At 38.6% G+C, this 24,549-nt stretch overlaps 1 protein-coding gene across 1 annotated transcript in view; it reads right to left on the bottom strand.

The window, feature by feature from the left end:
* lrba (LPS responsive beige-like anchor protein) overlaps positions 1-24,549 on the bottom strand; it is a 672,999-nt gene that overhangs the window by 278,327 nt on the left and 370,123 nt on the right. The gene's annotated exons all lie outside the window — the stretch shown is intronic.

Below are 24,549 nucleotides of genomic sequence, written 5' to 3'. Positions count from 1 at the left end.
TTTCGAACAGTATGATTATACACACACACTCTGAACTGAACTGAACTTTATTTATAGAGTACTTTAAAAACAACCACTGTTGCAACAAAGTGCAGTACATGACTAATCACAAACATAAAACAAAATACAAACATTAAAAGAGAGTAAAAACAATAAAAAACAATAGAAACACTAAAACAGGAGCAAAGTCTCATGCAGTGTCGAAAGCCAAGGAATAGAAAAGGGTTTTAAGACTGGTTTTGAAAATGGACAATGAAGGGGCCTGTCTAATGTGCAAAGGTAGAGTGTTCCATAATGTCGGAGCAGCAACAGAGAAGGCTCTATCCCCTCTGAGCTTCCGCTTAGACCTCGGTACACACCCACACACATCCAAGATCAGAGTTTTATAAGTATACTAGACCAAGTGCAGACCCGTTGGGTCTGCTCCCCCAACGCAGCCGTTCCCTACCCGTAGCCCCCACGGGAGACGTGGTCCTCCAACTCAAGCGGCTCAGGAATCAGCAGTGCGGCTGTTTTTAAATGGCGTCTTTGAGGCGAGATGCGGGCGCCAGCAGCTGTTATGGAAGCTGGCCAGCAGGAGGCGACAAAATGAGTGAGTGGGGGGGAGAAGGATTTTATTAAAAATGTGTACATAAACACGAGGAAATTTAATGAGGAGTGGATACTTGGAATGAAAAATGAAATCTCTACCGAAATGGAAAAAATCAGGGCGTTTGTGGGTCGGGTGTTGTCGTGGCAACGAATCAAAGGCTGGCAGCCACAAGTCAGAAACACACACAGCCACACAGCCAGACACACAAACAGTTTTTATATTATATAGATAGATAAAAGAAAAGGAAAACGTATAAATACATTTCAAAAATTCCCTGAAAATATAAAGATAATGATCGGGACTCAATACTTAGTGTCTGGATTAACTAATAAATTGTAGTAAACAAAAGTTACATCATTAAGAGGGTACTACATTACAAATTATTAGCTAAAAATGTAATTAGTTTGCACTGTAAAAATACAGCAATTGTACTCATAATTCAATTAGTGAAATGCCAATTTTACACTCAGCAAAGCAGCTCAAATTGCTCAGCAACCTTTGGATAATTGTATATAACCACAAAGCCGCCCTGTACCTGAAGATGCTATACTGGTTACATACTGGCAAACACATTTTACTTCACCACTATTCTAACAGATTGGTCCAATCCACTCGAAATTAACCAGTTTACAGAATACATCAACATAGCCAAGTTGTCTAGCATGTACTCCAAAGTGGTGATGGCTTCACAAGCAAGCTCGTTGAAATATTTACCAGAAAGGTGTTGGGATGTAGGTGAGGTAACATAACTTTCAGAAAGGTGAGGCAGAGCAGTCCCATCATAGTTGAGCAGCTGAACTTCAGTCTGCAAGAAGTCATAAATCTCTGTCACAACTGTCTGACAAAACCTAATCCTCTGTACATATTGTCTCTTGCTCCTCAACAAAGTTTGAGGTAAGATTTAGGATCTTCAATGTCTCAGGAAGAAGAGGATCTGCTAACATAAATTTTCCTCGTTCACTTTCCCTCAGGTTCAGAGCCATGTCTCCCCAACCTAGCTTGAACGCCAATACTAGTCGCATACTCAGTGGGTTTAATCACAGAAGCGTCCACATTAACACGATTTTATGTTGTGAAATGGCAGTGAGTCACAGTAAGCTCACTCTGATCATTAGGAACAAGGTTCAGAATCACCAGACAACTGTCAGAGTGCTCTGTGGAAGAATGGAGAAGTCGGTAAAATGAGTTGATACCTCTTTAGGTTAGTCTGCTGCAGAGAATATTGGAGCCTATTATGACCCAATTTATTCAAACAAGCAATGCAACGTATTGATGCCATTACACACTTACCTAATATAGAAAATAGGTCACTAGCATAAGTATGAATTCTGAGGGGAAATACTCCATCTAATTTCCAAAGTGACACGATTCAATCAGTAAATCTATTCCATCACTTTCCATGTAGTGCTGAAGAAGCCAGTGCTGAGTGACAAAATATACAGACAACAGTGCCTCCGCGAGAAAGTTAATGTAATTGAAGAGTAACATCTTTGCCCATGTTATTTCTATTATAATTATGGAAACTTAAATTTAGAATACATTGACAAGGAGTGTGTGCAGATGTGAATGTTCTACATATTAAATAGTAACGGTATAATTTCACAGAATTGGGAGTTGTGATTTTCAGTTCCCTAAATTCCAATATTAACCAGGAATGGTACCATTTAATGAATGATTTTCCACAGCAAAACTCGAGCTGATGTTTAAAGGCCTGAATTAAAACATACAAATTCAACCTTCACAATTTTTATCCCAGTTGTCCATTTTCTTTTTCCCTCCTTGTGTTTTTAGGAAGTTGAAGGTCATAAGTGATAGGAGCACAATTAGGCCATTTGGCCCATCAAGTCTCCTCCACCATTCAATTATGGCTGATCTCACCCTGCTAACCCCATTCTCCTGTCTTCTCCACATAACACCTGACACCAATAATCTATCTATCTGTCTTAAAAATATCCATTGACTTGGCCTCCACAGTCTTCTGTGGCAACTAATTCCACAGATTCACCACCCTATGACTAAAGAAATTCCTCCTCATCTCCTTCTTAAAATAACATCCTTTAATTCCGAGGCTATAACCTCTTGTCCTAAACTCTCCCACTGGTGGAAACATCCTCTCCACATCCACTATATCCTAGCCTTTCACTATTCTGTACATTTCAATAAGGTCCCCCCGCATCTAAACTCCAGCGAGTACAGGCCCAGTGCCGTCAAATGCTCATCATGGGTTAACCCACTCATTCCTGGGATCATTCTAGTAAACCTCCTCTGGACCCTCTCCAGAGCCAGTACATCCTCCTCAGATATAGTGCCCCAAATTGCTCACAATGCTCCAAATGCAGCCTGACCAGCGCCTCAGCATTACATCCATGTTTTTGTATTCTAGCCCTCTTGAAATTCGACTTGCAAATTAACTTTTTAGGAATTCTGCACCAGCAAAAGTCCCTTTGCACCTCCGATATATGGATTCTGTCCCCATTTAAAAAAGTCTATGCCTTAATTCCTACTACCAAAATCCATGAGTCCACACTATATTCAATCTGCTACTTATCTGCCCACTCTCCCAACCTGCCCCAAGTCTTTCTGCAGAGTCCTTGTTTTCTCTACACTACCTGCCCCTCCACCTATTTTTGTATAATTTGCAAACCTGGCCACAAAACCTTCAATCCCCTCATCCAAATGATTAATATACAACGTCTAGAGCAGCAGCCCCAGCACGACCCCTGCGGAACTCCACTAGTCACTGGCAGCCAACCAGAAAAAAAAACCTTTATTGCCACTCTGCCTTCTGCCATCCAGTCAACCTGCTATCCATGCTAGTATATTTGATACCATGGGCTCTCATCTTCCTTAACAGCCTCACATGTGGCACCTTATCAAAGGCTTTCAGAAAATCTAGGTAAACAACATCCAGAGGCACTTAACAAAGGATGACCAGAATGGTATTGCATATTGAGTGTGCTCTTCTTGATAAAGAATATTTTCTAGGCCAACTACATTTTGCGGAAGTGGATAAGACTGCCATGGTGGACAAACAGATTTTCCTTTCTTCTTAATGTGGACCAGAATTTTTTTAAGCCCCAGACATTGCCAACACCACTCCAAACAATTCTGAGGAACTGATTAACAGTCTGGGGTAGACAAAAAATGCTGGAGAAACTCAGCGGGTGAGGCAACATCTATGGAGCGAAGGAATAGGCGACGTTTCGGGTCGAGACCCTTCTTCAGACTGATGTGGAGAGGGGGAGGGGCAGGAAAAAGAAAGGAAGAGGCGGAGACAGTAGGCTGTGGGAGAGCTGGGAAGGGGAGGGGAAGGAGGGAGAAAGCAAGGACTGCCTGAAATTGGAGAAGTCAATGTTCATACCGCTGGGGTGTCAACTACCCAAGTGAAATATGAGGTGCTGCTCCTCCAATTTGCAGCAGGGCTCACACTGGCCATGGAGGAGGCCCAGGACAGAAAGGTCGGATTCGGAATGGGAGGGGGAGTTGAAGTGCTGAGCCTCCGGGAGATCAGGTTGGCTATTGCAAACTGAGCAGAGGTGTTGGGCGAAGCGATCGCCAAGCCTGTGCTTGGTCTCACCGATGTAGAGAAGTTGACACCTGGAACAACGGTTGCAATAGATGAGGTTGGATGAGGTGCAGGTGAACCTCTGCCTATCCTGGAAAGAACGCTTGGGTCCTTGGATGTAGTCAAGGGGGGAGGTAAAGCGACGTGTAGCATTTCCTGCGGTTGCAATGGAAAGTACCAGGGGAGGGGGTGGGAAGGGACAAATTGACCAGGGAGTTACGGAGGGAATGGTCTCTGCGGAAAGCCGAAAGGGGAGATGGGAAGATGTGGCCAATGATGAGATCCCGTTGGAGGTGGCGAAAATGTCGGAGGATTATCTGTTGTATGTGACGGCTGGTAGGGTGGAAGGTGAGGACAAGGGGGACTTTGTCCTTGTTACGAGCGGGGGGATGGGGAGTGAGAGCAGAGCTACGGGATTTTGAGGAGACCCTGGTGAGAGCCTCATCTATAGTCGAAGAGGGGAACCCCCGTTCCCTAAAGAATGAGAACATCTCCGATGCCCTGGTTTGGAACACCTCATCCTGGGTGTAGATGCGGCGTAGATGGAGGAATTGGCAGTAGGGGTTAGACCTTACAGGAAGCAGGGTGGGAAGAAGCGTAGTCCAGATAGCCATGGGAGTCAATGGGTTTGTAGAAATCTGGGAATACTCAACCTCCGCATAGGAAACATCTACTTTAATTCAACACTTCTTTGTGACAGTATAATAATTTACCACATCACATCCTACTGCGTGAAGACTGACTCCTCCAGGAAGTGTAAACCAATTGCTTTTAAGCTTAAATTTAAAGATGCAAAATACAATTTGACACAAATTGCTCCAGCTGAAACATTCATCCACGAAGTGGGAAAATATCTAGTGCCATATGGACAAAATAATTCAGTGTGCTGATTAGTAATAATTTCTATCAGCAGTACTACAATAGAAGATCTAACATTGATACAATGTTATTTAAATATATAGTAACAATTTTCTATTTGAGATGTTATTTCTTTAAAAAATGCATTTTTAGAGCCATTTAAAATAAAGTTTTTTGTAACTTCCTTAAACGCATGTTTGTCAGAGATGCAACAGATAGTCTCTTGCTATAGATGCTCTTCTTAAAAACATACTAACAGTTAAGATTGCGGACATCTCATGGAAATGCAACAATGTGTCAATAGATACTCTTCAAAATTGGATATTCCAACGTTTTGAGTGCGGATATGGGAAGTAGAATGCTCATTAAAATTTAAAATTAGCATTTAGACAAAGACTATCATTGGACCACATAAATAACATGTAGAAACCGATGAGCATTATATTCCATTACAGCATAAAACTCCATTAATCCAAAATACTCAGATTTTTAGTGAATCCAAACCAACAGATTTTCCTGTTAATTTAGTGTTATTCCAAAGAATATTCCAATGCACTTTTAAGATTCTACTCTGTATCATTTAAAAAAAAACAATTGATTGAAAGGATTCAACAAAGAGTGCGGGTACAAAGGGCTCTGATGAGTCGAAAGCGAGTGCAGGAAACATGGCTCCATTGGGTCGAAAGGTAGTACAGGAAACCACACACCACTATAAGAAAGGGAGTGCAAGTATGAAAGCGAGTGCAGTGCAGGAACCAGAGCCTGATGTGTGATGGGAAATTCAAGAACCAGAATCTTATGTGTGATAGGAAGTGCAGGAACCAGTCGGAAGCATAATAGGATGTGCAGGAATTGCCCCCCCCCCCCCCGCCCGATGTGTGATAGGAAGTGCAGGAATTAGTTCCGGATGTGTGATGGGAAGTACAGAAACTGGGCCCCTGGACATGTAAAGAGGAGCATGGGAACTGGGACACCAGTGTGTGAAAGTGACCAAAGGACCAGGGCCCCAGCATACGGAAGCAAGAACAGGAACCGGGGCCCAGGTGCATGTATGTGAGTATCCGGAGAGCATGATGCCAAACCATCAGGATATCTGAACAGATTGACTACAGATTGCTGTGTTGTCTTTTAGACAAGGCAGTTGCTAATATTTGAAAAAATCAAAAACTGTATAGACTAGAAATCTAAAATAAAAACATACTGCTGGAAATAATTCATAGACCAGGTAGTATTTACAGGGAGAGAAATAAAGTTAATGTGACTGGTCAACAACCCTTCATCTATATTTATTTTATTCTGCACTATTATAGTTTCAATTTTTACTTTAACTGCTACTTTCTATTCATTCAATAATCAACATGGTTACTTGAAAACAACTGCTTTAAAGAGTATAATATTTAAACTGCAAATAAATTCCAAAGTATGGTGAATTTAAAAAAAATGTTAATCAGCAAAAATATTAAATCTCACCTATTTTAGATAAGACCTCTAATACTTTAAATTATTTTACAGAATAAACTTCATTGAGTGCATTTAAGGATTATTGAAAGTATATCATGAGATAAATCTGCCAGTTACTCCACTGATCTTTAATTACTATTTTATGAATTTTTATTTTGCTCTGATGTGGTTTGTTTAACGTTTGTAGTATGTGCAATTAGAAAAGGTCCATTTATAATGACTAACAACATAAATGGTTAGAAATTGGATCCATTAACACCTATTTTTTATGGACAAATAATGCATAAAGACATTTATTTGCAAGTGTGCAAGGAATAGTGCCAAAAATCTTGAGAAAATCCACCTGCAAAAGGAGCCCAGGCCCTTTTAAATGCCACTCATTTGCATAGAAAATGATTTCCAGTCATGATTTGTGAAAGTTATAGGCCTTCTCACGGGGCGACTTGACGCAAGAGGTAACCAGAGTTGAACATCGTGGGAACCTCGTACGATAACCGTACGGCATTCGTGGACCACCGTGGACCACCGTGGCGCTAACGGCAGGTACTCGTGTAACTTGTCGACTCGGGAGAAAATTCAAGCAAGCTTGAATTTCTCCAAGAGTGACTTGTACACTTGTGGTTGAACATTGAAACATTATATGGACGTAGTGGCCAGTGCGATATCCGTAATAACTCTTGCGTTTACCGTGGGAACTCCTGCGAACGGTGAACCCGGAAGTTTGAGTTTTAGTTTATTTTAGTTGTTGGCCACTCACCATTTGGTGTGACATCTAGAGTCCTTTATAAATGTCTGTATGTTAATGTGTGTTTTTTCCTCTTGGGCATTATTTTGTTTCTGTTGGAGGCTCCACATTTTATTATAGCCTGAAGTGTGATAAAGCTTTTAACTCAGCAGTTTGATTGTCAGTGCTTGTTTACCTCATTGTTAAATAAATATATTTTTTACTATCAGATTGATGTCTGCAATTCTTCATTAACACATCACTACAAGATGAATGTCTCTAATGTTATAATCCCTCTCATGCTGAAACACAAAATAGTTGAAGGGAGGTGATATAATCACATTTTCATTCTTTTTCATTTTTGAGTGTTCATGTCCCTCAATTGCTGAGCTATTTAAATGTTTGAAAGTTTCACCTCTCAGTAGATAATTAAATAAGACAATCATCACGGTCAATGTGAGACAAAGTCTTTATTCCTATTTGACAATATAAAAAGACGACTTCTTGCACATATTGAGAGAAGGTGCATCACACCAAACAACATTTGTCTAAAAAAGGGCTTCGCAAACATGAAAATCAACAAATGAGGCACGCTAGATTTTTTTAAACAGATTCTATTCATTAACCTCCGCAACAAGCCTAAACTCAGGCAATAAAAGGGACAATGCAATGTGCTAAATGGCAGGTTTTGCGGACGACCATCTAATAGGAAGCACTTTTCAGAGGACAACACTAGAAAGTGAAACAAAGAGAAGTAAGCAGGATTACAACGGGACATTATTATCAGCTTATTTTCTATGCATGTCTGCTAACATGCAGTAGTGTTCCTGTGGTCGGCTACCCATCAATAGAGCTGTCCTGCCACGGCACACTCCCCAATTGTGAATTGTAGTAAGCGCAGAGATGGCCTCTTTGCTCTTTCCCATTGTATGTGCCCGAGTTACCTTTGAAACGCTGCAGTGGGACCATTTCCGCCTTGGTTGCACCACTTCTCCATGTACCTAGTGTTATTCCCCCTGTGTCACTGTCCACTAGGTCACCGTCCTGGATGGCTGTTGCTGATCCTGCAGCTGCACCTCTCATTCGGATCAGGTTGTGCAGAACACATGCTGCATATACTATAGTCTCAACATTCTTGGGCTTCTGCTCCATTGTCTTGAGCAAGCATCTAAATCTGTTTGCCAAGATGCCAAAATAATTTTCTACAACCCTCCTAGCCCTTGACAGCCTGTAATTGAAGATCCTCTGTTCCCTAGTTAGATTCCTCTGTGGATTAAGCACATTAAGCAGTTTATCATATTGTCCAAATAGAGGTCTCCGTTGAAAGATGGGCTTCACCCAGTGAGACTTCCTCTTAATTCTCTTTTTAATTAATCTCACCCTTCTGCCTTCACGCAAGCGTCCTCGATTCACATAGAGGGCTGCTGCATGAAAAACACCACCATCCTGTACTCGAAACTACTTAGTACAGGCATGTCTCCAAATGAGCCAATTCAACCAAGGGAGGATAATAGTGTGTGAAAAAAAAAGTGACATCATTTGTGCCACGTGATGATTTAACAACACTTCACAGTTCACAATGTTCATTCAAGATTTAACGGGAAAGCTCGGGAGACGGACAAGTCACTCGCACAAATAACAGAAATGCCGAGTACCCGTGGGAACTCTTTATCTACCCCCCGTTATATCGTGTGATATCGTGCTAGACCACGACCACTTCACTCTGGTTACATCTTGCGTCAAGTCGCCCCGTGAGAAAGGCCTATAAGAATATTGTTGTGTATGCATTCCTTTTATTGTTTTAACATCATAAATTCGGCTTTAGTAGCAGACACCAGCATCATGCCAGAAATTCAAAGTCAGAGGGCAGAAGTGAGTGCAGTTGCTATCACTTTGGAGGTGGTGGTGAGGAAGCTGTAAGATCTGAAGGTGGATAAGTCACTTGGACCAGGTGGATTGCTAGGGTTCTGAAAGAGGTAGCTGCAAAGACTGTGGTGCGATTAGTAGTAATCTTTCAAAAATCACTAGAATGGTTCCACAGGACTGGAAAATCACAAAATGTAATTCCACCGTTTAAGAAGGGAGCGAGGCAAAAGAAAGGAAATTATAAACTGGTTAGCATAACTTCAGTGGTTGGTATGATTAAGGATGGACCATTTAGGTGCTTGATAAGTAAGGATGTCAAAGGTTACGGGGAGAAAGCAGGAGAATGAGGTCCAGGAAAAAACAGATCAGCCAGGATCGAATGGCCTAATTCTGCTCCCATGTGTTATGAACCTATTATGAACCTTTTGGATGCAACCTACCACTTGAAATTCCCTCATAGTATAACTATCGGTGGTATATCGCTGTACTTTTGTGATTTAAAAGTGCACTGCTGATAATATCTAAACATCTTATTGGCTACTTTTAAAAATAAGATTAGGTGACGAAAATACAATTCTTCAATTCAAAATCCAAAGAGTGACTTCTGCTGCATTTAACAGCTGAAATACTCACACCAATGGTTGCAACCCCCTTTTGGTTGAATTGATAAACTGGCCGAGCAGTTGTCTGTTCTGTTCTTGTACTACCACTGTTCTCTACATGGAAGACAGGAGATCAAATTAACTGTTAACTTCCTCGTCAGAGGATCATTCTATAGATCTTTGCCCCATCTTCGAGTTTTCTGCTCAATGACGCACGTGTCGCAAGGCACTTTACTCACAGAGAAATTACTTGATCTACTTTGACTTCAGAATCAATGAGATAACTTCTCACAACAGAATTGCACTCCTGTGTCCATAGGAGCTCTGCTCAACAAACCTGACCTTTGTATTAACAGAAAAGGCTTCCACTCTGTGAATCTACAGGTTACGATGCATATTCAGAAGCAGTACCTCATGGCTGATGTAATGCATCCTGCCAACACTAATGGCGCATTAATCCTCCGGAAGAGAGAGATGTCAGACATGTACCAGTGCAGTTACAGTACATGGATCCAGTAGATGATATGGAAAATCACCCAGCTATGTCCTATTCACAAATAACAGGACGTGCAATCATCCTCATCATCAAGGAACTCCGTTATAGAGGCACTTCATGTAACCACTCTGCAAAGACTGGTTCCTATTTCGGTGACCCACCACACAAAAACATTCTCTAACAATGTACTTTTCTAACGTATATAACGTGAATATTCACCTCCCCTATCTTCCATTGCAGATGCACAGACATAAATCTGCACACATCAATGCAGGGATGTGTGGTTACACTTATTGTATTGGTTTGCTATAGGATCTGTGGACCGTTTGAAACACATAATGTCCAGATGCCTCGGTTTTACTCTCCACAGGTCCAATCATTGTTTTCATCATTTAAACCCTTTGTACTACTGACATTTTTGTCTTGGAAGAACCAGAATTGCAACAGAAACAGAATAATGCACATAATCTAACAGCCATTCAAAGTTTCTGGAGATGTTCAGAGGAGTTAACATTTTTGCAATTCAATTCACACCTCAGGCATCAGTGAAACAATGTTATGAGATTCCACTTGGGGAACGATCTAAATCCATTCCACAAATGGAGTATTTGATGGAGAGATGGAGGCAAATTGGACGATGAACATATGTGCATACAATTGCTGACTGAAATTTTGCTGGGAGGTATGTGAGAAGTAGCTAAACAATCTTGGGATTAGGACATTACCCTGAGGAACCTCTCTCGAAATGTCCTAAGGCAGACTTGATCAACCATCTAAGACCACATCCATCTACCTTTGTGCAAAGCACAACTCCAACCACAATAATGTTCTCCCTTTTATTTCCTATGATCTATAAATTGTTCTTGAAGCAATAGTCAGTTGTGTCTTTGGCAGTCACTCTCACTTCTATACTAGAAATGTGTTCTTTGGACCAAGGATATAATAAAATCTGAATCAAATTGATTCAGGCTTAACCTAGCAGAGCTTCACTGAGCAGACGATAGACAAGACCTTCCAACATTTTGTGATTTATATTATAATTAGGGTAAATGGATGGTTATTAGCCAGATTGTATTTGTCTTGTTTTTAATGGACTAGATATTCCCGCAAAATGTATATTCTCTCACAAACACTGGTGTAGTCATTTTACTGGAATGGTATGCTCAAGCGTAGCTAATCTGAAATGCACCATAGCCTGACATATGCCATAACTTTTCTACATCCAATTACCTTAATCGTTTTTTAATATTATGTAAAATAAGTCAAATTGGTTGAAAGCCAATAAGGGTGGGGATCTGTGTGTAGAGCTAAGATGGATCGATACATCTGGTTGAAAATGTCCTTGGTACACCGATGTTGTGCACTACAAGAGCGAGAATGAGTCGCCCCCAAGAATCAGTAATTGCTGATTACTGTGCCCATTTGATTGTAGGATCACTTAGTTTTGCATGTGCATGCTGTTTCCCATGCTCCTTGTGCTGCAGTTTTGCCAGGTTAGTACCTCATTGTCAAATATGTTCCCAACACACAACTCTACCCAGTTTTGAACTGCCAGATATTTCCCAAATCTATGCCATTGAACATGATGGTAGTGCCACACAACCTGGATAGGGAGGATGGTCTCAGTGGGAAGATGTCAGTGTAACAACTGACATTTTGTTTTCTTAGGTGTATCTTAAAGCATATCACATGCAGAAAGAAGAGAACTTTTCATTTTCTGTCTGCACCATTCCATTTTACCTGGAGGATATTTACCTGAAAGTGCCTTCATCAGACGGAAGACACTCATCAATTCAGTAGAAAGTTCATCAATATCTTTGCAGTTCTTGCAGATTGGCATTAATCACTGGTTTTACCTATGCCTGCTATGTCCCTTTAATAGATGAGACTTGCAGAATATCTGATTATGCGGAAAATCCTATCTACCTAAAACATTATAACTGCGGGTCCATTCACGCGTTATTCTTCCAATGTCACAGCAATTGCATGAATAATTTTCGGAGGAAAACGCATAACAGTCATGGGCACAGAGCAACAATGAGGGATTATTTGAGCTGCTGTACCACTGAGTTAAGAAAAGGCATGATGGATTAACTATCATCTAAAATCAATTACAGGCCAAAAAAACATGTTGTTATTTTTTACTATTGTAACAAACCTTTTGTTTATTATTGACGATTCAGAAGTATATTCGTTTTAAAAGCTGAAAGCAATAGAAATGAAGAATAATTTGCATTTCATCAGCCATCAGCAAAAGGGCAAGGAAAGAAATAGATTGTGTTTTGATTCTATAATACATATGAATAATTGGACATCTTGCATCTAGGCAAAATAAATATATTCAGCTAAAGATATTGTCCTACTTACTGCAGGCCACAAGAACCTTCTCCCACCTGTTTTCATCTCATCCATCAACTTATTTTTGTATTCAATTCTACCTCAAGCAAGTAAGTGCAGCTCGCCTCCACCACTTCACGCGATTGCTAGTTCCATATTCTCTCTGTTATCTGAGGAATTTAAGTTTCTATTGAATGAATTATTAAGTTGAAGAATGACTCTTCTAAAAATATTCACAGCTGTAGTTTTGGACTCACACGCAAGTGAAACGGTCTTTATTTTCATCCTTAGAATCTCTTTATGATTTTAAATATCTCAGTAGAAAAGAGACTCAACTGCCTCAGGATCAAAATGATCATGGGTACAAACCATTGATGAAACTTCACAATGAAATATCTCCTTACCTTGCAGAGCAGGTTTTAATAAGACACACATGGTCAAGCAACTTCCTTAAATTAGTCATTGCGAGCTGTACAGAAATGATTTTGAACAACACAAGAATAACCTTTCTTACAGCCTGACCTCCATGTGAAGAATCCCTCTTTGAATGAGAATACTATCCACTCCAGACCCATGCCAGAAAGCGTCTTAACATAGTAGATATAATAAATACAGAATACTCTTTTGAGATCTTGAGATTTTGCAGACTTCAAAAAATATCTTTAAGGTGTCCCAGCTACAATTATTAAAGTAACTTCAATAGCAGATATTTAACATATAAAATGTATATTATTTAATGGATTTCTTGTTTTTTCCTTGAGCTTCTAACAGTGCTTTCCCCTGGTTATTACAAAATCAAAATCAATGGGAACCAAGCGGAAAAAATGGAAGATGTTGGAAATGCTCAGCACATCAAGCAATGTATTTGCAGAGAAAATCATAGTTGGTAGTTCAGGTTAATGACCTTTATCAGAATCGAGAAAAGTTAGAAATAAAACATACGTTCGAAGGAAAGGAAGACAGGACAGAGAAGACAAAAGAGAAGCCCTGAATAGGGTGAAGGCCAGAAGAGATTGAATGATGTGTCATAGAGGTATCAATTGCAAAACTACGTAACAAACAAAGGTGTCATGACTAGGTAGTAATCAAAGGTATATCTAAGTGAGACATGAATGAATTGATTAGAAATATCTATATTTACCAGGAGAAACACACTGCGCTGGAATTGAGATGTGTGGCGTGAATGGCTAATGATTTGACGCTGCTGAATCTGAAGACCATTACTTGCCAGCTGGATGAGGTGGTATTCCTCAGGATTAATCTTTGTCGAAACAGTGAAGGAGGCCGGAGGCAGATAGATCAGGGCAGGAAGAAACCAATAAAGTGACATTAAACCACAAGCTCCAGGCTATTCATGTGGGGTGGGGACTTGGTGAGCAGAAGTGTGCTATTTTGGGGTTTAACAATGTTGAAGTAAATTAGAGTAGGTAGATTGGACAAAATTAGATGTAGAAGCAAATCACTGATTCACCTGGAAAATGGGTTTAGGCGCCTAAATATACGGAGGGAGGAAATAAAAGTGCATGTTCTGCAACTTCTGCAATGGCATGAAACAATATCATGATAAGCGGAGAGGGTTTGGGTGGAGATGCAAGTGTGAAACAGTGCCTTCAGGAATGAATACTGGGAGGGGAAGAAAGATGTGAAAAGGGAAGATGGGCTTGCAATGAAATAAGAACTGTTAGACGCACGCATGTAGAACATGGAAAAAGAAAACATGTGGCTGCTGGACAAAGCTTACATAAATTTGCATTAGTGCTAGTAATCTTGTAGGGAAATCCATTCATGGCCACTGAAATATCCCAAAACTGCAGAATTGAGTTATTCAACAGTGTTTTGAATGAAATAGCAGTGTGCTCATCAACTAAAAGTGCTGATTTTTTTGTGAATTTCTTCATGTTAAATTATAGATAAATATCTCATCTAATGTGCAACCAGTTATTTTTACATGGAGAAAATATCCATTTGCCAGATCTGGTAGGAATGTTGTACATCATTGTTATTACTTTACTAAGATTTCAAGAAAGGAGAGTATTTATCACAAATTTTTACAAGTCATATTGTCTTTTCTTCTTAACAGTAAAGTCGTGACCTAACATTAAACTTCTGTTCTGTGTCATATCAAAAAACAAATTTAAACAAGAACCCATAGTGATCGGTTATTTCAGGAAGTTTTTCAAAACATTTGCTCTTCTGTTTCATTTCAATCTGTCTAAGTTTTAATATTGTCAGCACAAACTATGCATACCATCTGGCACTTGGTGTTAGTTTTGAAATTTATATCCTGTTCTTTCTTTCCAAACAGCAAATGTTCTAAAAAGATTTCACACCTTATACAAAATATTATATTCAACAATTAAAGATTCCTGGGATGTCAGGGCTTTCATATGAAGAAAGACTGGATAGACTCGGCTTGTACTCGCTAGAATTTAGAAGATTGAGGGGGGATCTTATAGAAACGTACAAAATTCTTAAGGGGTTGGACAGGCTAGATGCAGGAAGATTGTTTCCGATGTTGGGGAAGTCCAGGACAATGGGTCAGTTTAAGGATAAAGGGGAAATCCTTTAGGACGAGATGAGAAAAACATTTTTCACACAGAGAGTGGTGGATCACTGGAACTCTCTGCCACAGAAGGTAGAGGGAGTTAGATGTGGCCCTTGTGGCTAAAGGGATCAGGGGGTATGGAGAGAAGGCAGGTACAGGATACTGAGTTGGATGATCAGCCATGATCATATTGAATGGCGGTGCAGGCTCGAAGGGCCGAATGGCCTACTCCTGCACCTATTTTCTATGTTTCTATGTTTCTATAGCAGTCAGGGGATATGGTGAGAAGGCAGGAACGGGTACTGAATGTGGATGATCAGCCATGATCACAGTGAATGTTGGTGCTGGCTCGAGGGGCCCAATGGCCTACTCCTGCACCTATTGTCTATAGCTTATTGTTTACCTGAGCACGTTTACCAGCAATATCTAATTTTCCTGCCCCCTCACAAAATAGTAATGACTCAGATTTTTGGTGGAAAGACAAGCAGTTTCAAAGGAAATGTCCAGTATTTTCCCACACAAGTGGAACAGAGTCCAGAGTTCTGCGGATGTGTACATTAACACTAACGTCCTGAACTTGCTGGTGGCTGTTTCCAACTGCAATCTGACTTTGAACTGAAGACGACCAGCAGCAAAGTTGCAGCACATGGGCAACATTAATGCTGGGTATGGACAAAAATGCTGGAAAAACTCAGCGGGTGAGGCAGCATCTATAGAGCGAAGGAAATAGGCAACATTTCGGGCTGAAACCCTTCTTTAGACTCTTCTTCAGTCTGAAGAAGGGTCTCGACCCAAAACGTTGCCTATTTCCTTCGCTCCATAGATGCTGCCTCGCCCGCTGAGTTTCTCCAGCATTTTTGTCTACCTTTGATTTTCCAGCATCTGCAGTTCCTTCTTAAACATTAAGCTGGGGAATTCACCCACGTTATATCTGCCATTTTAGACCTTATGGGGGCAGGGACAGGGATAACATTCTCATAGTCTTGCCAGCAGAGATGTGCCATATTTTATTTAAATATAGTTATTTTAAATGTCTATAATGATTACAATTTTATTATTACAATGTATATAATTAGTACAATTTTTATTTTCTTAAAAATGTTAATAATGCGAATATTTTGTAGGTATAAAATATCTTTGAATGTGTCTGAAAATAAGAACGTTTCAAATCTGTAGTTTGATAGCTTTTACAGGGGCATGGTTTAATGTCCTGTCAAATAAATCCCTCCCCCACCCCCCCAATATTTTTGGATCTCCACCTTGTGTTGTAAATTACTCCCAGAGACTGTGGTACCACAACATGCCGCACCATTGAGAAGAGAACTGGATTTGTGCATCGTTGGCCTTGGGTGATCCATCTAGGTAGCTATACCTTGTTTTCATAGGCCAGCAGTAAGTGCTTGTAGCTTCCTGCTGCGTGGAAAATCAGCCCATTACTTCATTAACAGACACTCGACATTCAAACCTTTCTATTGGTGTTATTAAAGCACATGCTGACGGGTGTGGGAGCCCATGGAGGGTCCTGTTCACAATTTTGCTTCTGGTTACTATCTCTTCTCAAATAGCTAAGTAAAGTATCATAGTGCTCGCTGAAAAAAATATGGCGGTAAGAACAGGGGCCTGATGCACTTCGTAATTAAACTAGTGCCCCCTTATGTATTGAACTACAAAACCATGTGAAATTAAAAGACAATAGCACTGCACATGGAAGTGCAGGGAATAGAGGGATATGGATCATGTACAGGCAAATGAGATCAGTTTAACTTGGCATCAAGTTCAGCACAAACATTGTGAGCCAAAAGCCTTGTTCCTACTGTTCTACGTTCTAAGTACTGGCACTGAAATTGGAGATATGTGACAAAAGATGAGAAGCATTGCTAGAATTGAAAGCACGAAGAAATGGAAATATTATAATTACACAAACTACCCCCCTGTCTACTAGTAAATACCATGAATTACTATTTTATTAATAAATTATTTTTTTATAATTTGCAGTAATAATATTGTAGGATTATTATTGTTCTGTATAAAAATTGCCATTCTTCCACATATTATATTTGTGTATTATTTTCTATAAAAAAAACAGCTTTGTCAAAACAACAACCCTGTACTCTGTACCCCCATCAGACTTTCAAATAAACTGCATTCGGTATTCTTTTATGTGCTTGTCACAAAAAGGTCAAACAATTTATTGACCATCATTGGGTGCTCTATGTCAATGTTGAAGGAAATATGAGGTAAGGTTATGGCTACTGTTGAGGAGTTCATTGATAATGACATACCTGCCTTCACCAACCATTATCCATAGTACAAACTACTTAGGGATAACTGAAAAATCAATATCCTGCGAGTGCTGGCTCCTGCCTTTATCCTGTTTGATTGTCAGCTGCTGTCTGGGGTCCAATCTGACAAGAAAGAGGCTGTGACTACATGATGCCTTCAAAATATCCAACAATATGGAACAATTCATCAGAACAGTAAATTTTGTTTCCATTCCCTCCTTATCAATTTGCCTTGGGTGAAGACTGTCTGCATAGTGCATGCTCTCCATTTGAGAATGAATACATACAAACTAAACATACGACTGCCCTCAGCTGTAAACCAGGAAATCCAATGACAGTTTAAACAAAACAGAAAGTTGTAACTGTCATAATCTGCATTACACTTTCACGCCAACAAGCGTCTTATCAGTCAGGGCAAGCCCTGGAACACATAGCTCAAGCATCCCTGAATCAACCAGTCATAAATTTTCATGCAAAGTGTGATAAAACACACAAAATGGTAATGAATTTTCAGGTCCCTTGCATAACACACTACACTTGGAAACATTAAACGAGGGCAAGGAACCACAAAAGAGCTCAGAATTATTTTAATAGGCTGAAAAGGCACAGGCTGTGACAACACATGGTAACTTGTGGAAGTTACATGGTTGAAATGCATCAGAAAAAAATGGCTAAGGGGGAAATTAAAAGTAATCCAAACATGAATAGCAGAAGATAACAGAAATGTAAAGCAGAAAGGTTTTAATAAGTATAGGTGATGTGAGCTAGCATTTTATAAATATCAGTATTTACTTTAGAAATAAACCAAAATGCTGAAATCAAATTCATTAAATAATGGTCTTATTATCAAAAGAGGACTTTCTATGTTTTATCACTACGTCCTTAAATAAAGCTTTAAGGCAAGAGAACCACATTCAGAACAATTAAGTTCAGACCTGGAAACCAGCAGTTTTAACTTTGCATCTTTATGGAACATTGCCAGATAGTGCAGTGTTTTTATTTACCATTCTGAATGACTCTCAGGAACCAAGCTTAGAAAGTCTAGAATTAGCAGCACTTAGCTGGACCAGCAGTTTCATCAGCTTGCATTCCCAGAAATCAGCATCCAAAAGAGAAAGAAAACTAATAATATATGAAGCTGATGGGATCTGTAGCGGTTCTCAACTGAAAGGTTCATCCACAAGATTAGAAAGGCAAAATTATGAGTCTCGAGAGTCTGGAAAATAACAGTGTTTGTCTTAAACTTACCGTACCACAAAGTACCTTCAACAGCTAAATTGATCATCTGAGCTCAAGCAGTGAATGGAACGTAACTTTTAATTGTTGTAAAGATTCATTAAACAATACAAGTTTTACCACAGTTTACTGTAATAAAGCACCATGAAAAGTGTGGGGTAAAAAGTAACTGGAATTGATAGAGACTTAAAAAAAAATTCTGATCAAATTTTTGCAGTTACAACTTAATGATGAGCTATGCTTCTGTTTAAATGCATGTCCCTTTGTGTGCACATCTGATAGTCAAAGGAATGGCTGTGGACAGTGTCCAGCCAGCAGCCAGATCACTCTGAAGCAGCCACAGCCATGGATCAAAGATTTTACATAATCTCCAGAACAACATAAAACCCACCTACCCAGGCGCCCACTGAGCTGACAGGGAGGTGAGTATAAAACAAAAAACTTTTAAAAGCTACTGATAGTAAGGAAAACAAAAAAGGGAAAGATCTAAAAAATATATACAAAAACACGGGTAAACTCTGGAACCCTATAGCAAAGATATAAAGCAACCAACGTAAAAACATATCTTGGAAATGGCATCATAAAAAATATTACATAACTTCAGCTGCTAAACATGTTTTCTCAGGAAAAATGTTTAATGATTCATAAAAATAAACTATTAGCACTGAACTAAACCCAAGACTAAATGATTCAAATCAGCCACGCTGCACAATAAAAACATGCTAATGAGGCATTACATTTGCTAATAGACACTTTTTAAAATAAATTTTTCTCAAAAGATTTCAAACAAATTAGTAATAGCAATCAATGGCTCCGGAAGAGAATCAAATCTAATTTATGTAGAGATTCTCCATACAACAATAAAATGGTTTAAATTTGTGAATTTAAAATGATTACATAAAAAGGTTCTCATCCTAAACCTGAAATCAATTATGTGCCAATGACTAACCTCTAACCTATATTTGCAAGTCTATGTATATTTGTAACACCTCCTTATAAAAATCAAAAACACAAAGACCTCCAACTTAATGTATGAACAAAAGTAATCATATACCCACACTGCTGCAAATTTGCCATTCATGAGAAAACTAATCTGACGGTAAATTGCTTCTTTTCAACAAAATTACTCATTTATTCCACTGGTATATAAATATTTTATCCAACATGCAAGTACAACTGAAGTGGTGAATTAGATTGTTAGCAACCCAAAGCATCAAACATATAGAGCGTTGTGAATACAACCCACGTTTGCATTAAAAAATGAGTAACTTTGACAATTCCTTGTGCTATTACAGTCAGAAGCCAGTAAATTTGCAGGAACTTCAGAACTTCTGGCTGAAAACTGGGTGTTGTACAGAATAGCTCAGCCTGCAATATTGTGATGGATAAGTAGGACTTAAGAGGCAGAACATGGGCAGCATCAGGTTAGATAATATCACGTTTATATCAGGTGAAAAGGCAGACATTGAAAAAAAACCAACATAGAGGAATCAACTAAAGACTTCCCGCAAAAGCACAACTCAGCCCTGTCAACCCATGAAATGCTATATTTAAGAGGGAGTTAGATGTGGCCCTTGTGGCTAAAGGGATCAGGGGGTATGGAGAGAAGGCAGGTACAGGATACTGAGTTGGATGATCAGCCATGTTTCTATGAAGTCAATGGCAGAAATTGTTTCTCCCACTTACACACCTAATCTCCATTTTCTTTGATTCCCATAATGCTAATTATCTATTAGTTTCAGTGAACAACTGAGCATCCAGAGCCCTCGTGATAGAGGATTTCAAAAGTTCTCAAACTCTTCATGGAAGAAATGTCTCATGATTTTATGATATGCCCCAATTTTTAACTCTCCAGACTGAAGAAACAGCCTCTTAGCATTTATCTTGTCAAGGGTATAATCCTTTATTTTGAATGATGCTATCTCTAATTCTCCTGAATTTAGTACTAGCTCTCCTTTTAATTCAACCTTCTAGTCCAAGGCATTAATCCAGTAAATGTATATTTTGCAGCCAAGTGCATCTTCGTTAAGGAAAATAAATTAAAACTTCATATGGTACTCCAGAGATACAAAAGGTTGGAGTAACTCAATGGGTCAGGCAGCATCTCTGGAGAAAAGGAATAGGTGATGTTTCGGATCGAGACCCTTCTTAGACAGGAGTGCTGCACAGCTCTCCTCCTTGCTCCTAAAATTCAAAACCCTGGTAAAAACGATTAACGTACTTTTTACATTACTAATTGCTTGCTGTAACTGCTTATTAATTTTGCTTTATGTTTCAGCATTCCCAGATACAAACATAGATGTAAATGCTTTGCTGGATTATGCTGTGAAGAGGAGAATAGATGGTAGTGATGAAGGTGCAATGTCATCAAACTACATCCCAGGTCTTATATGACATCAAGACTATGACAACTTTGCCACAGTTTAATTTGGTTGCCAGAATGGGGGATTTTGAATTGAATTGAGTCAGTGGTGCCCAAAGCCAATGTAAAATGAGTTGTTGACAAAGAGGAAAGTAATGCTTTAATCCAAAAATAAATAATTCCTCAATAGTTTCTCCACATACTATTATACTATAAATGACACAGACATAGTTCACAAAGATACTCGAGCTCAGATCCACAAGATTTACATGAAAACAGTTATGTTAGCAGTGTTCAGATGTCTAAATGCTGCAACATACCCTAAAAGCATGTATGTTAAAACTGTACCTTAAATTAAAAAATCCCTAAGCATTTAAAATCAAAATTAAAAGGTATTTTCTTTCCCAGATCTAATGCCTAAGAAAAATCTTTTACAATAATGTAATTCTGCAAATAAATCATTATTATACATTTAAAATTGACATTTTTGCATTTTAAAAGTCTAAGATATTAAATGAAATTTACAATGAAAAGTGATATTACTAGTTGGCTAAGTCCCCTGCTGTGAAAACAAGTGGTTTTCCCACAGCTTCTTGTCTAGCCTTCATATAGTGAGAAGTCAGTTTACACAGAGTTGATTTGCGATGTTAGCAAATGGAAATTAAAAGCTTAGCCATGCACAACTGCAAACTTAAATTTATCAATTATATAGCATAGTTGTATATTCCCGCAACCAGTATCGATATTGCAACAAGTTTTATTTTGTATTTTGCCCATTATTCCTATCGCAATGAAACAGATAATTAAAAAAGGACTATGGCATCAGCTCCATGAGTTGTACCCATGCCTCTCAGTCAAAAAGGCAGAGGTATGAACCCCACTTCAGAGAACTTAGATAAAATATATAACCTGGATTCAAGTGCAGTGCGGAGGGAAAATTACACTTATCAGAGATGCTATATTTCAGATGGGTCATAAAGTTGGGGCCTCTTTTGCATTTGAAATAGATCGTCTGGCGGTCTTTTGAAAATGAGCAGTTATCCCTTATGCTCTGGACACCATTAATCATGAATTCAAAATGTAGATTATCTGGCCATTATCACATTGTCGTTTGTGAAAAGTTGTTATGCACAGATTGGCAGCTACACTTTATTGCAATAATAATTATATTTCAAGAAATATATTAATTGCAAAACAATTTAGGACTTCTTAATACCTATTTTATATTAATTAAATTAATAATTGGGCACAAATTTTGCAACAAATGATGGTATATGGTATCGTTTATTGCCACTTCTGGTTTGATTTAAAAAAAAGTTTTATTTGAAAAACATAGGAATGTTTTTCAATGCTCAGAATTTCTGCCTTTGGCAAAAGCACAACATGCAATATACATGTTCCCATTCTTAAACTTTGTTTCGGAGATCAAAAAAATGGCAAATGTCTGCCATAATTGAAGTGTGCTGGCTATCTCAGCGTATTGTGATGTGAAACAATAAGTTTCTATCAATGTTATTGTTAGCACTGTACAAAAAGTGTTTTATACTTGTCTGTCTACCATAGCAGAGGAAAAACTATACTCAAATTATACATTTTGTTAATGTTTCAAACATAACATGTTACATTATAAGAAATGTGGTCATATGTTAACCTAATTTTGCATGAATCTTTAAGAACCTTAAAAATGCTTTGTGTTTATTAAAATGTACTTAGTAACCTAACGTTCAGTAGATTTACTTTATCACAACCTAAATACGCTGTAATTTTTAAACACAAAACTAAGTTCATATGACTGAATAAAATATAAAGCATCACAACTTTTAACTAATCCAAATGTACTATATTTTTGAAAATGATGAATTTGATGCTTCACATGAAATTAATTGTTTTACATTTTTCCATCACTCAATTATTTTAATGTAACTACTGCTATGTAAACTGGTGCATGAATCAAGTAATTGTGCAAAGATACCATCTTTATGTCAACCCGAAAAAGTATGATTGACCTTCAGATAATGCACCCACAGTTGCTAAAGATGAAGTAGTGGGTATGCTACAGTACCTATAAAGTATTAGATTAGAAAATAATTTATTTTGAAGAATAGTTTCAAAGGATGCACGTAGATTGCAATAGTATTCACACAAAGGGACCAGCTCTATTTAAAAGTGCTGCTCATCCCTGCTATAATACACACCATAACACAATATAATACATTTCAAAATCTATAAAAGCAGGAAAGACAAAAAGTTCAGAAATGCAACAGTATATCTGCAAGAAGCTTCTAAGCAGGTCTACAGAAGCTAATCAGTTAACTTTTAAAGATCAACTTCACCCAAGGAACACAAAAGCAGTTTGACAGACAATAATCCATGCTTCTGGTTTACTATTATTCAAAGATATGTAAAAATGGACAAATGTGCATTTAAACAAATAAACTGGAGTAAGAATTGCAAGTTATAGCAATCAAAAACTGCCGACAAAAAAATAATTAGGATTGTCCAGAATTCAATAATCATTTATTTGTTTTGCCTGTGTCCCTATCATTGAAATGTCTGCAAATCAAAACGGGTTTAAGGTGACAATATAGTCTAAATCAGTTCACCCCTTTAAAAAACACCCCATAGTATTTAATAGCACCCTTTCCTTCTTTTGGAAGCTCAAAAGTAATTGCAATAAAGATCATTCTATTTCCATGCCGACTTTAAACTAGGGTTTAGTCATGTTATCCTTTATTTAAAATAATTGCTAATGAAACAAATAAAGATAAATATAAGTACGGTATTCAAGTGTCCTTATCTGGATGGTTAAAAACAACTAAATGCATCAGGATTCTTACGGTAGAATCGTGCCAGTTAAAAGGGTATCAATAGGTTAAAATGTCGTAGCAATGCCTGTTCAGCCTAAGTAAATGGAGTGTATGTGTGTGTATGGGACGAGAGTGTATGTGTGCGTGGGTGTTGGGTGGGAGTTTAATGGGACGGTTGCTTTGTTTACATGTTAGCTTCATCTCACGCTCCTCTGGATTTCTAAGCATTTAAAGGTGCTGTTCGTCCCTGCTATAATACACACCATAACACAGTGTAAGCTAAACAAACACATTGTCGAACAACTGGAGAGAAAGTCCAGCCGACCATAATGTATTTACTGCCAGGGAGCAGACCTACTCCTCCCCAGGCTTATTAGCTGAAGTATGATGAGAGGTGGTAAAGAGTGAATGCAGTTCAATTCATTGAGGGCTTTCAAGTGCCTCTCAAGATGGAGAGCTTGTTTCTGCTTCTGTCTTCCTCACTCATTCTCTGTACACTGAATCCGGTTCTAGCGACAATCTCTATTTAATGCACCCTCAAGGAAGTGCTGATGGACTCAAAAACCAACATCACGCTAAAGAGTGGCAAAGCTCTTCAATTACAGCTTCTGATAGGGCCGCCTTTAATTATTCATGCTAAGACCGCTTTCATAGGATTTGTGCCGATGATGATTTCATGGCAATATGGTAACAGTTCAAAGGCGAGCACACCTTTCAATAAAAAGGGGTTCTCGGTGTCGATTCCTTCAAGTATTTAATATTCCTTTCTACTTAACCTTACACCAACATAATACCGTGAATTTGGGACTGCTAAAT

This window comes from Amblyraja radiata, chromosome 1 (genome assembly GCF_010909765.2).
Source record: "Amblyraja radiata isolate CabotCenter1 chromosome 1, sAmbRad1.1.pri, whole genome shotgun sequence".
In the NCBI taxonomy this organism is placed as follows: Eukaryota; Metazoa; Chordata; class Chondrichthyes; order Rajiformes; family Rajidae; genus Amblyraja; species Amblyraja radiata.
Note: the sequence above shows the minus strand (reverse complement) of the source record. Positions and strands in the feature narration are given on the sequence as shown.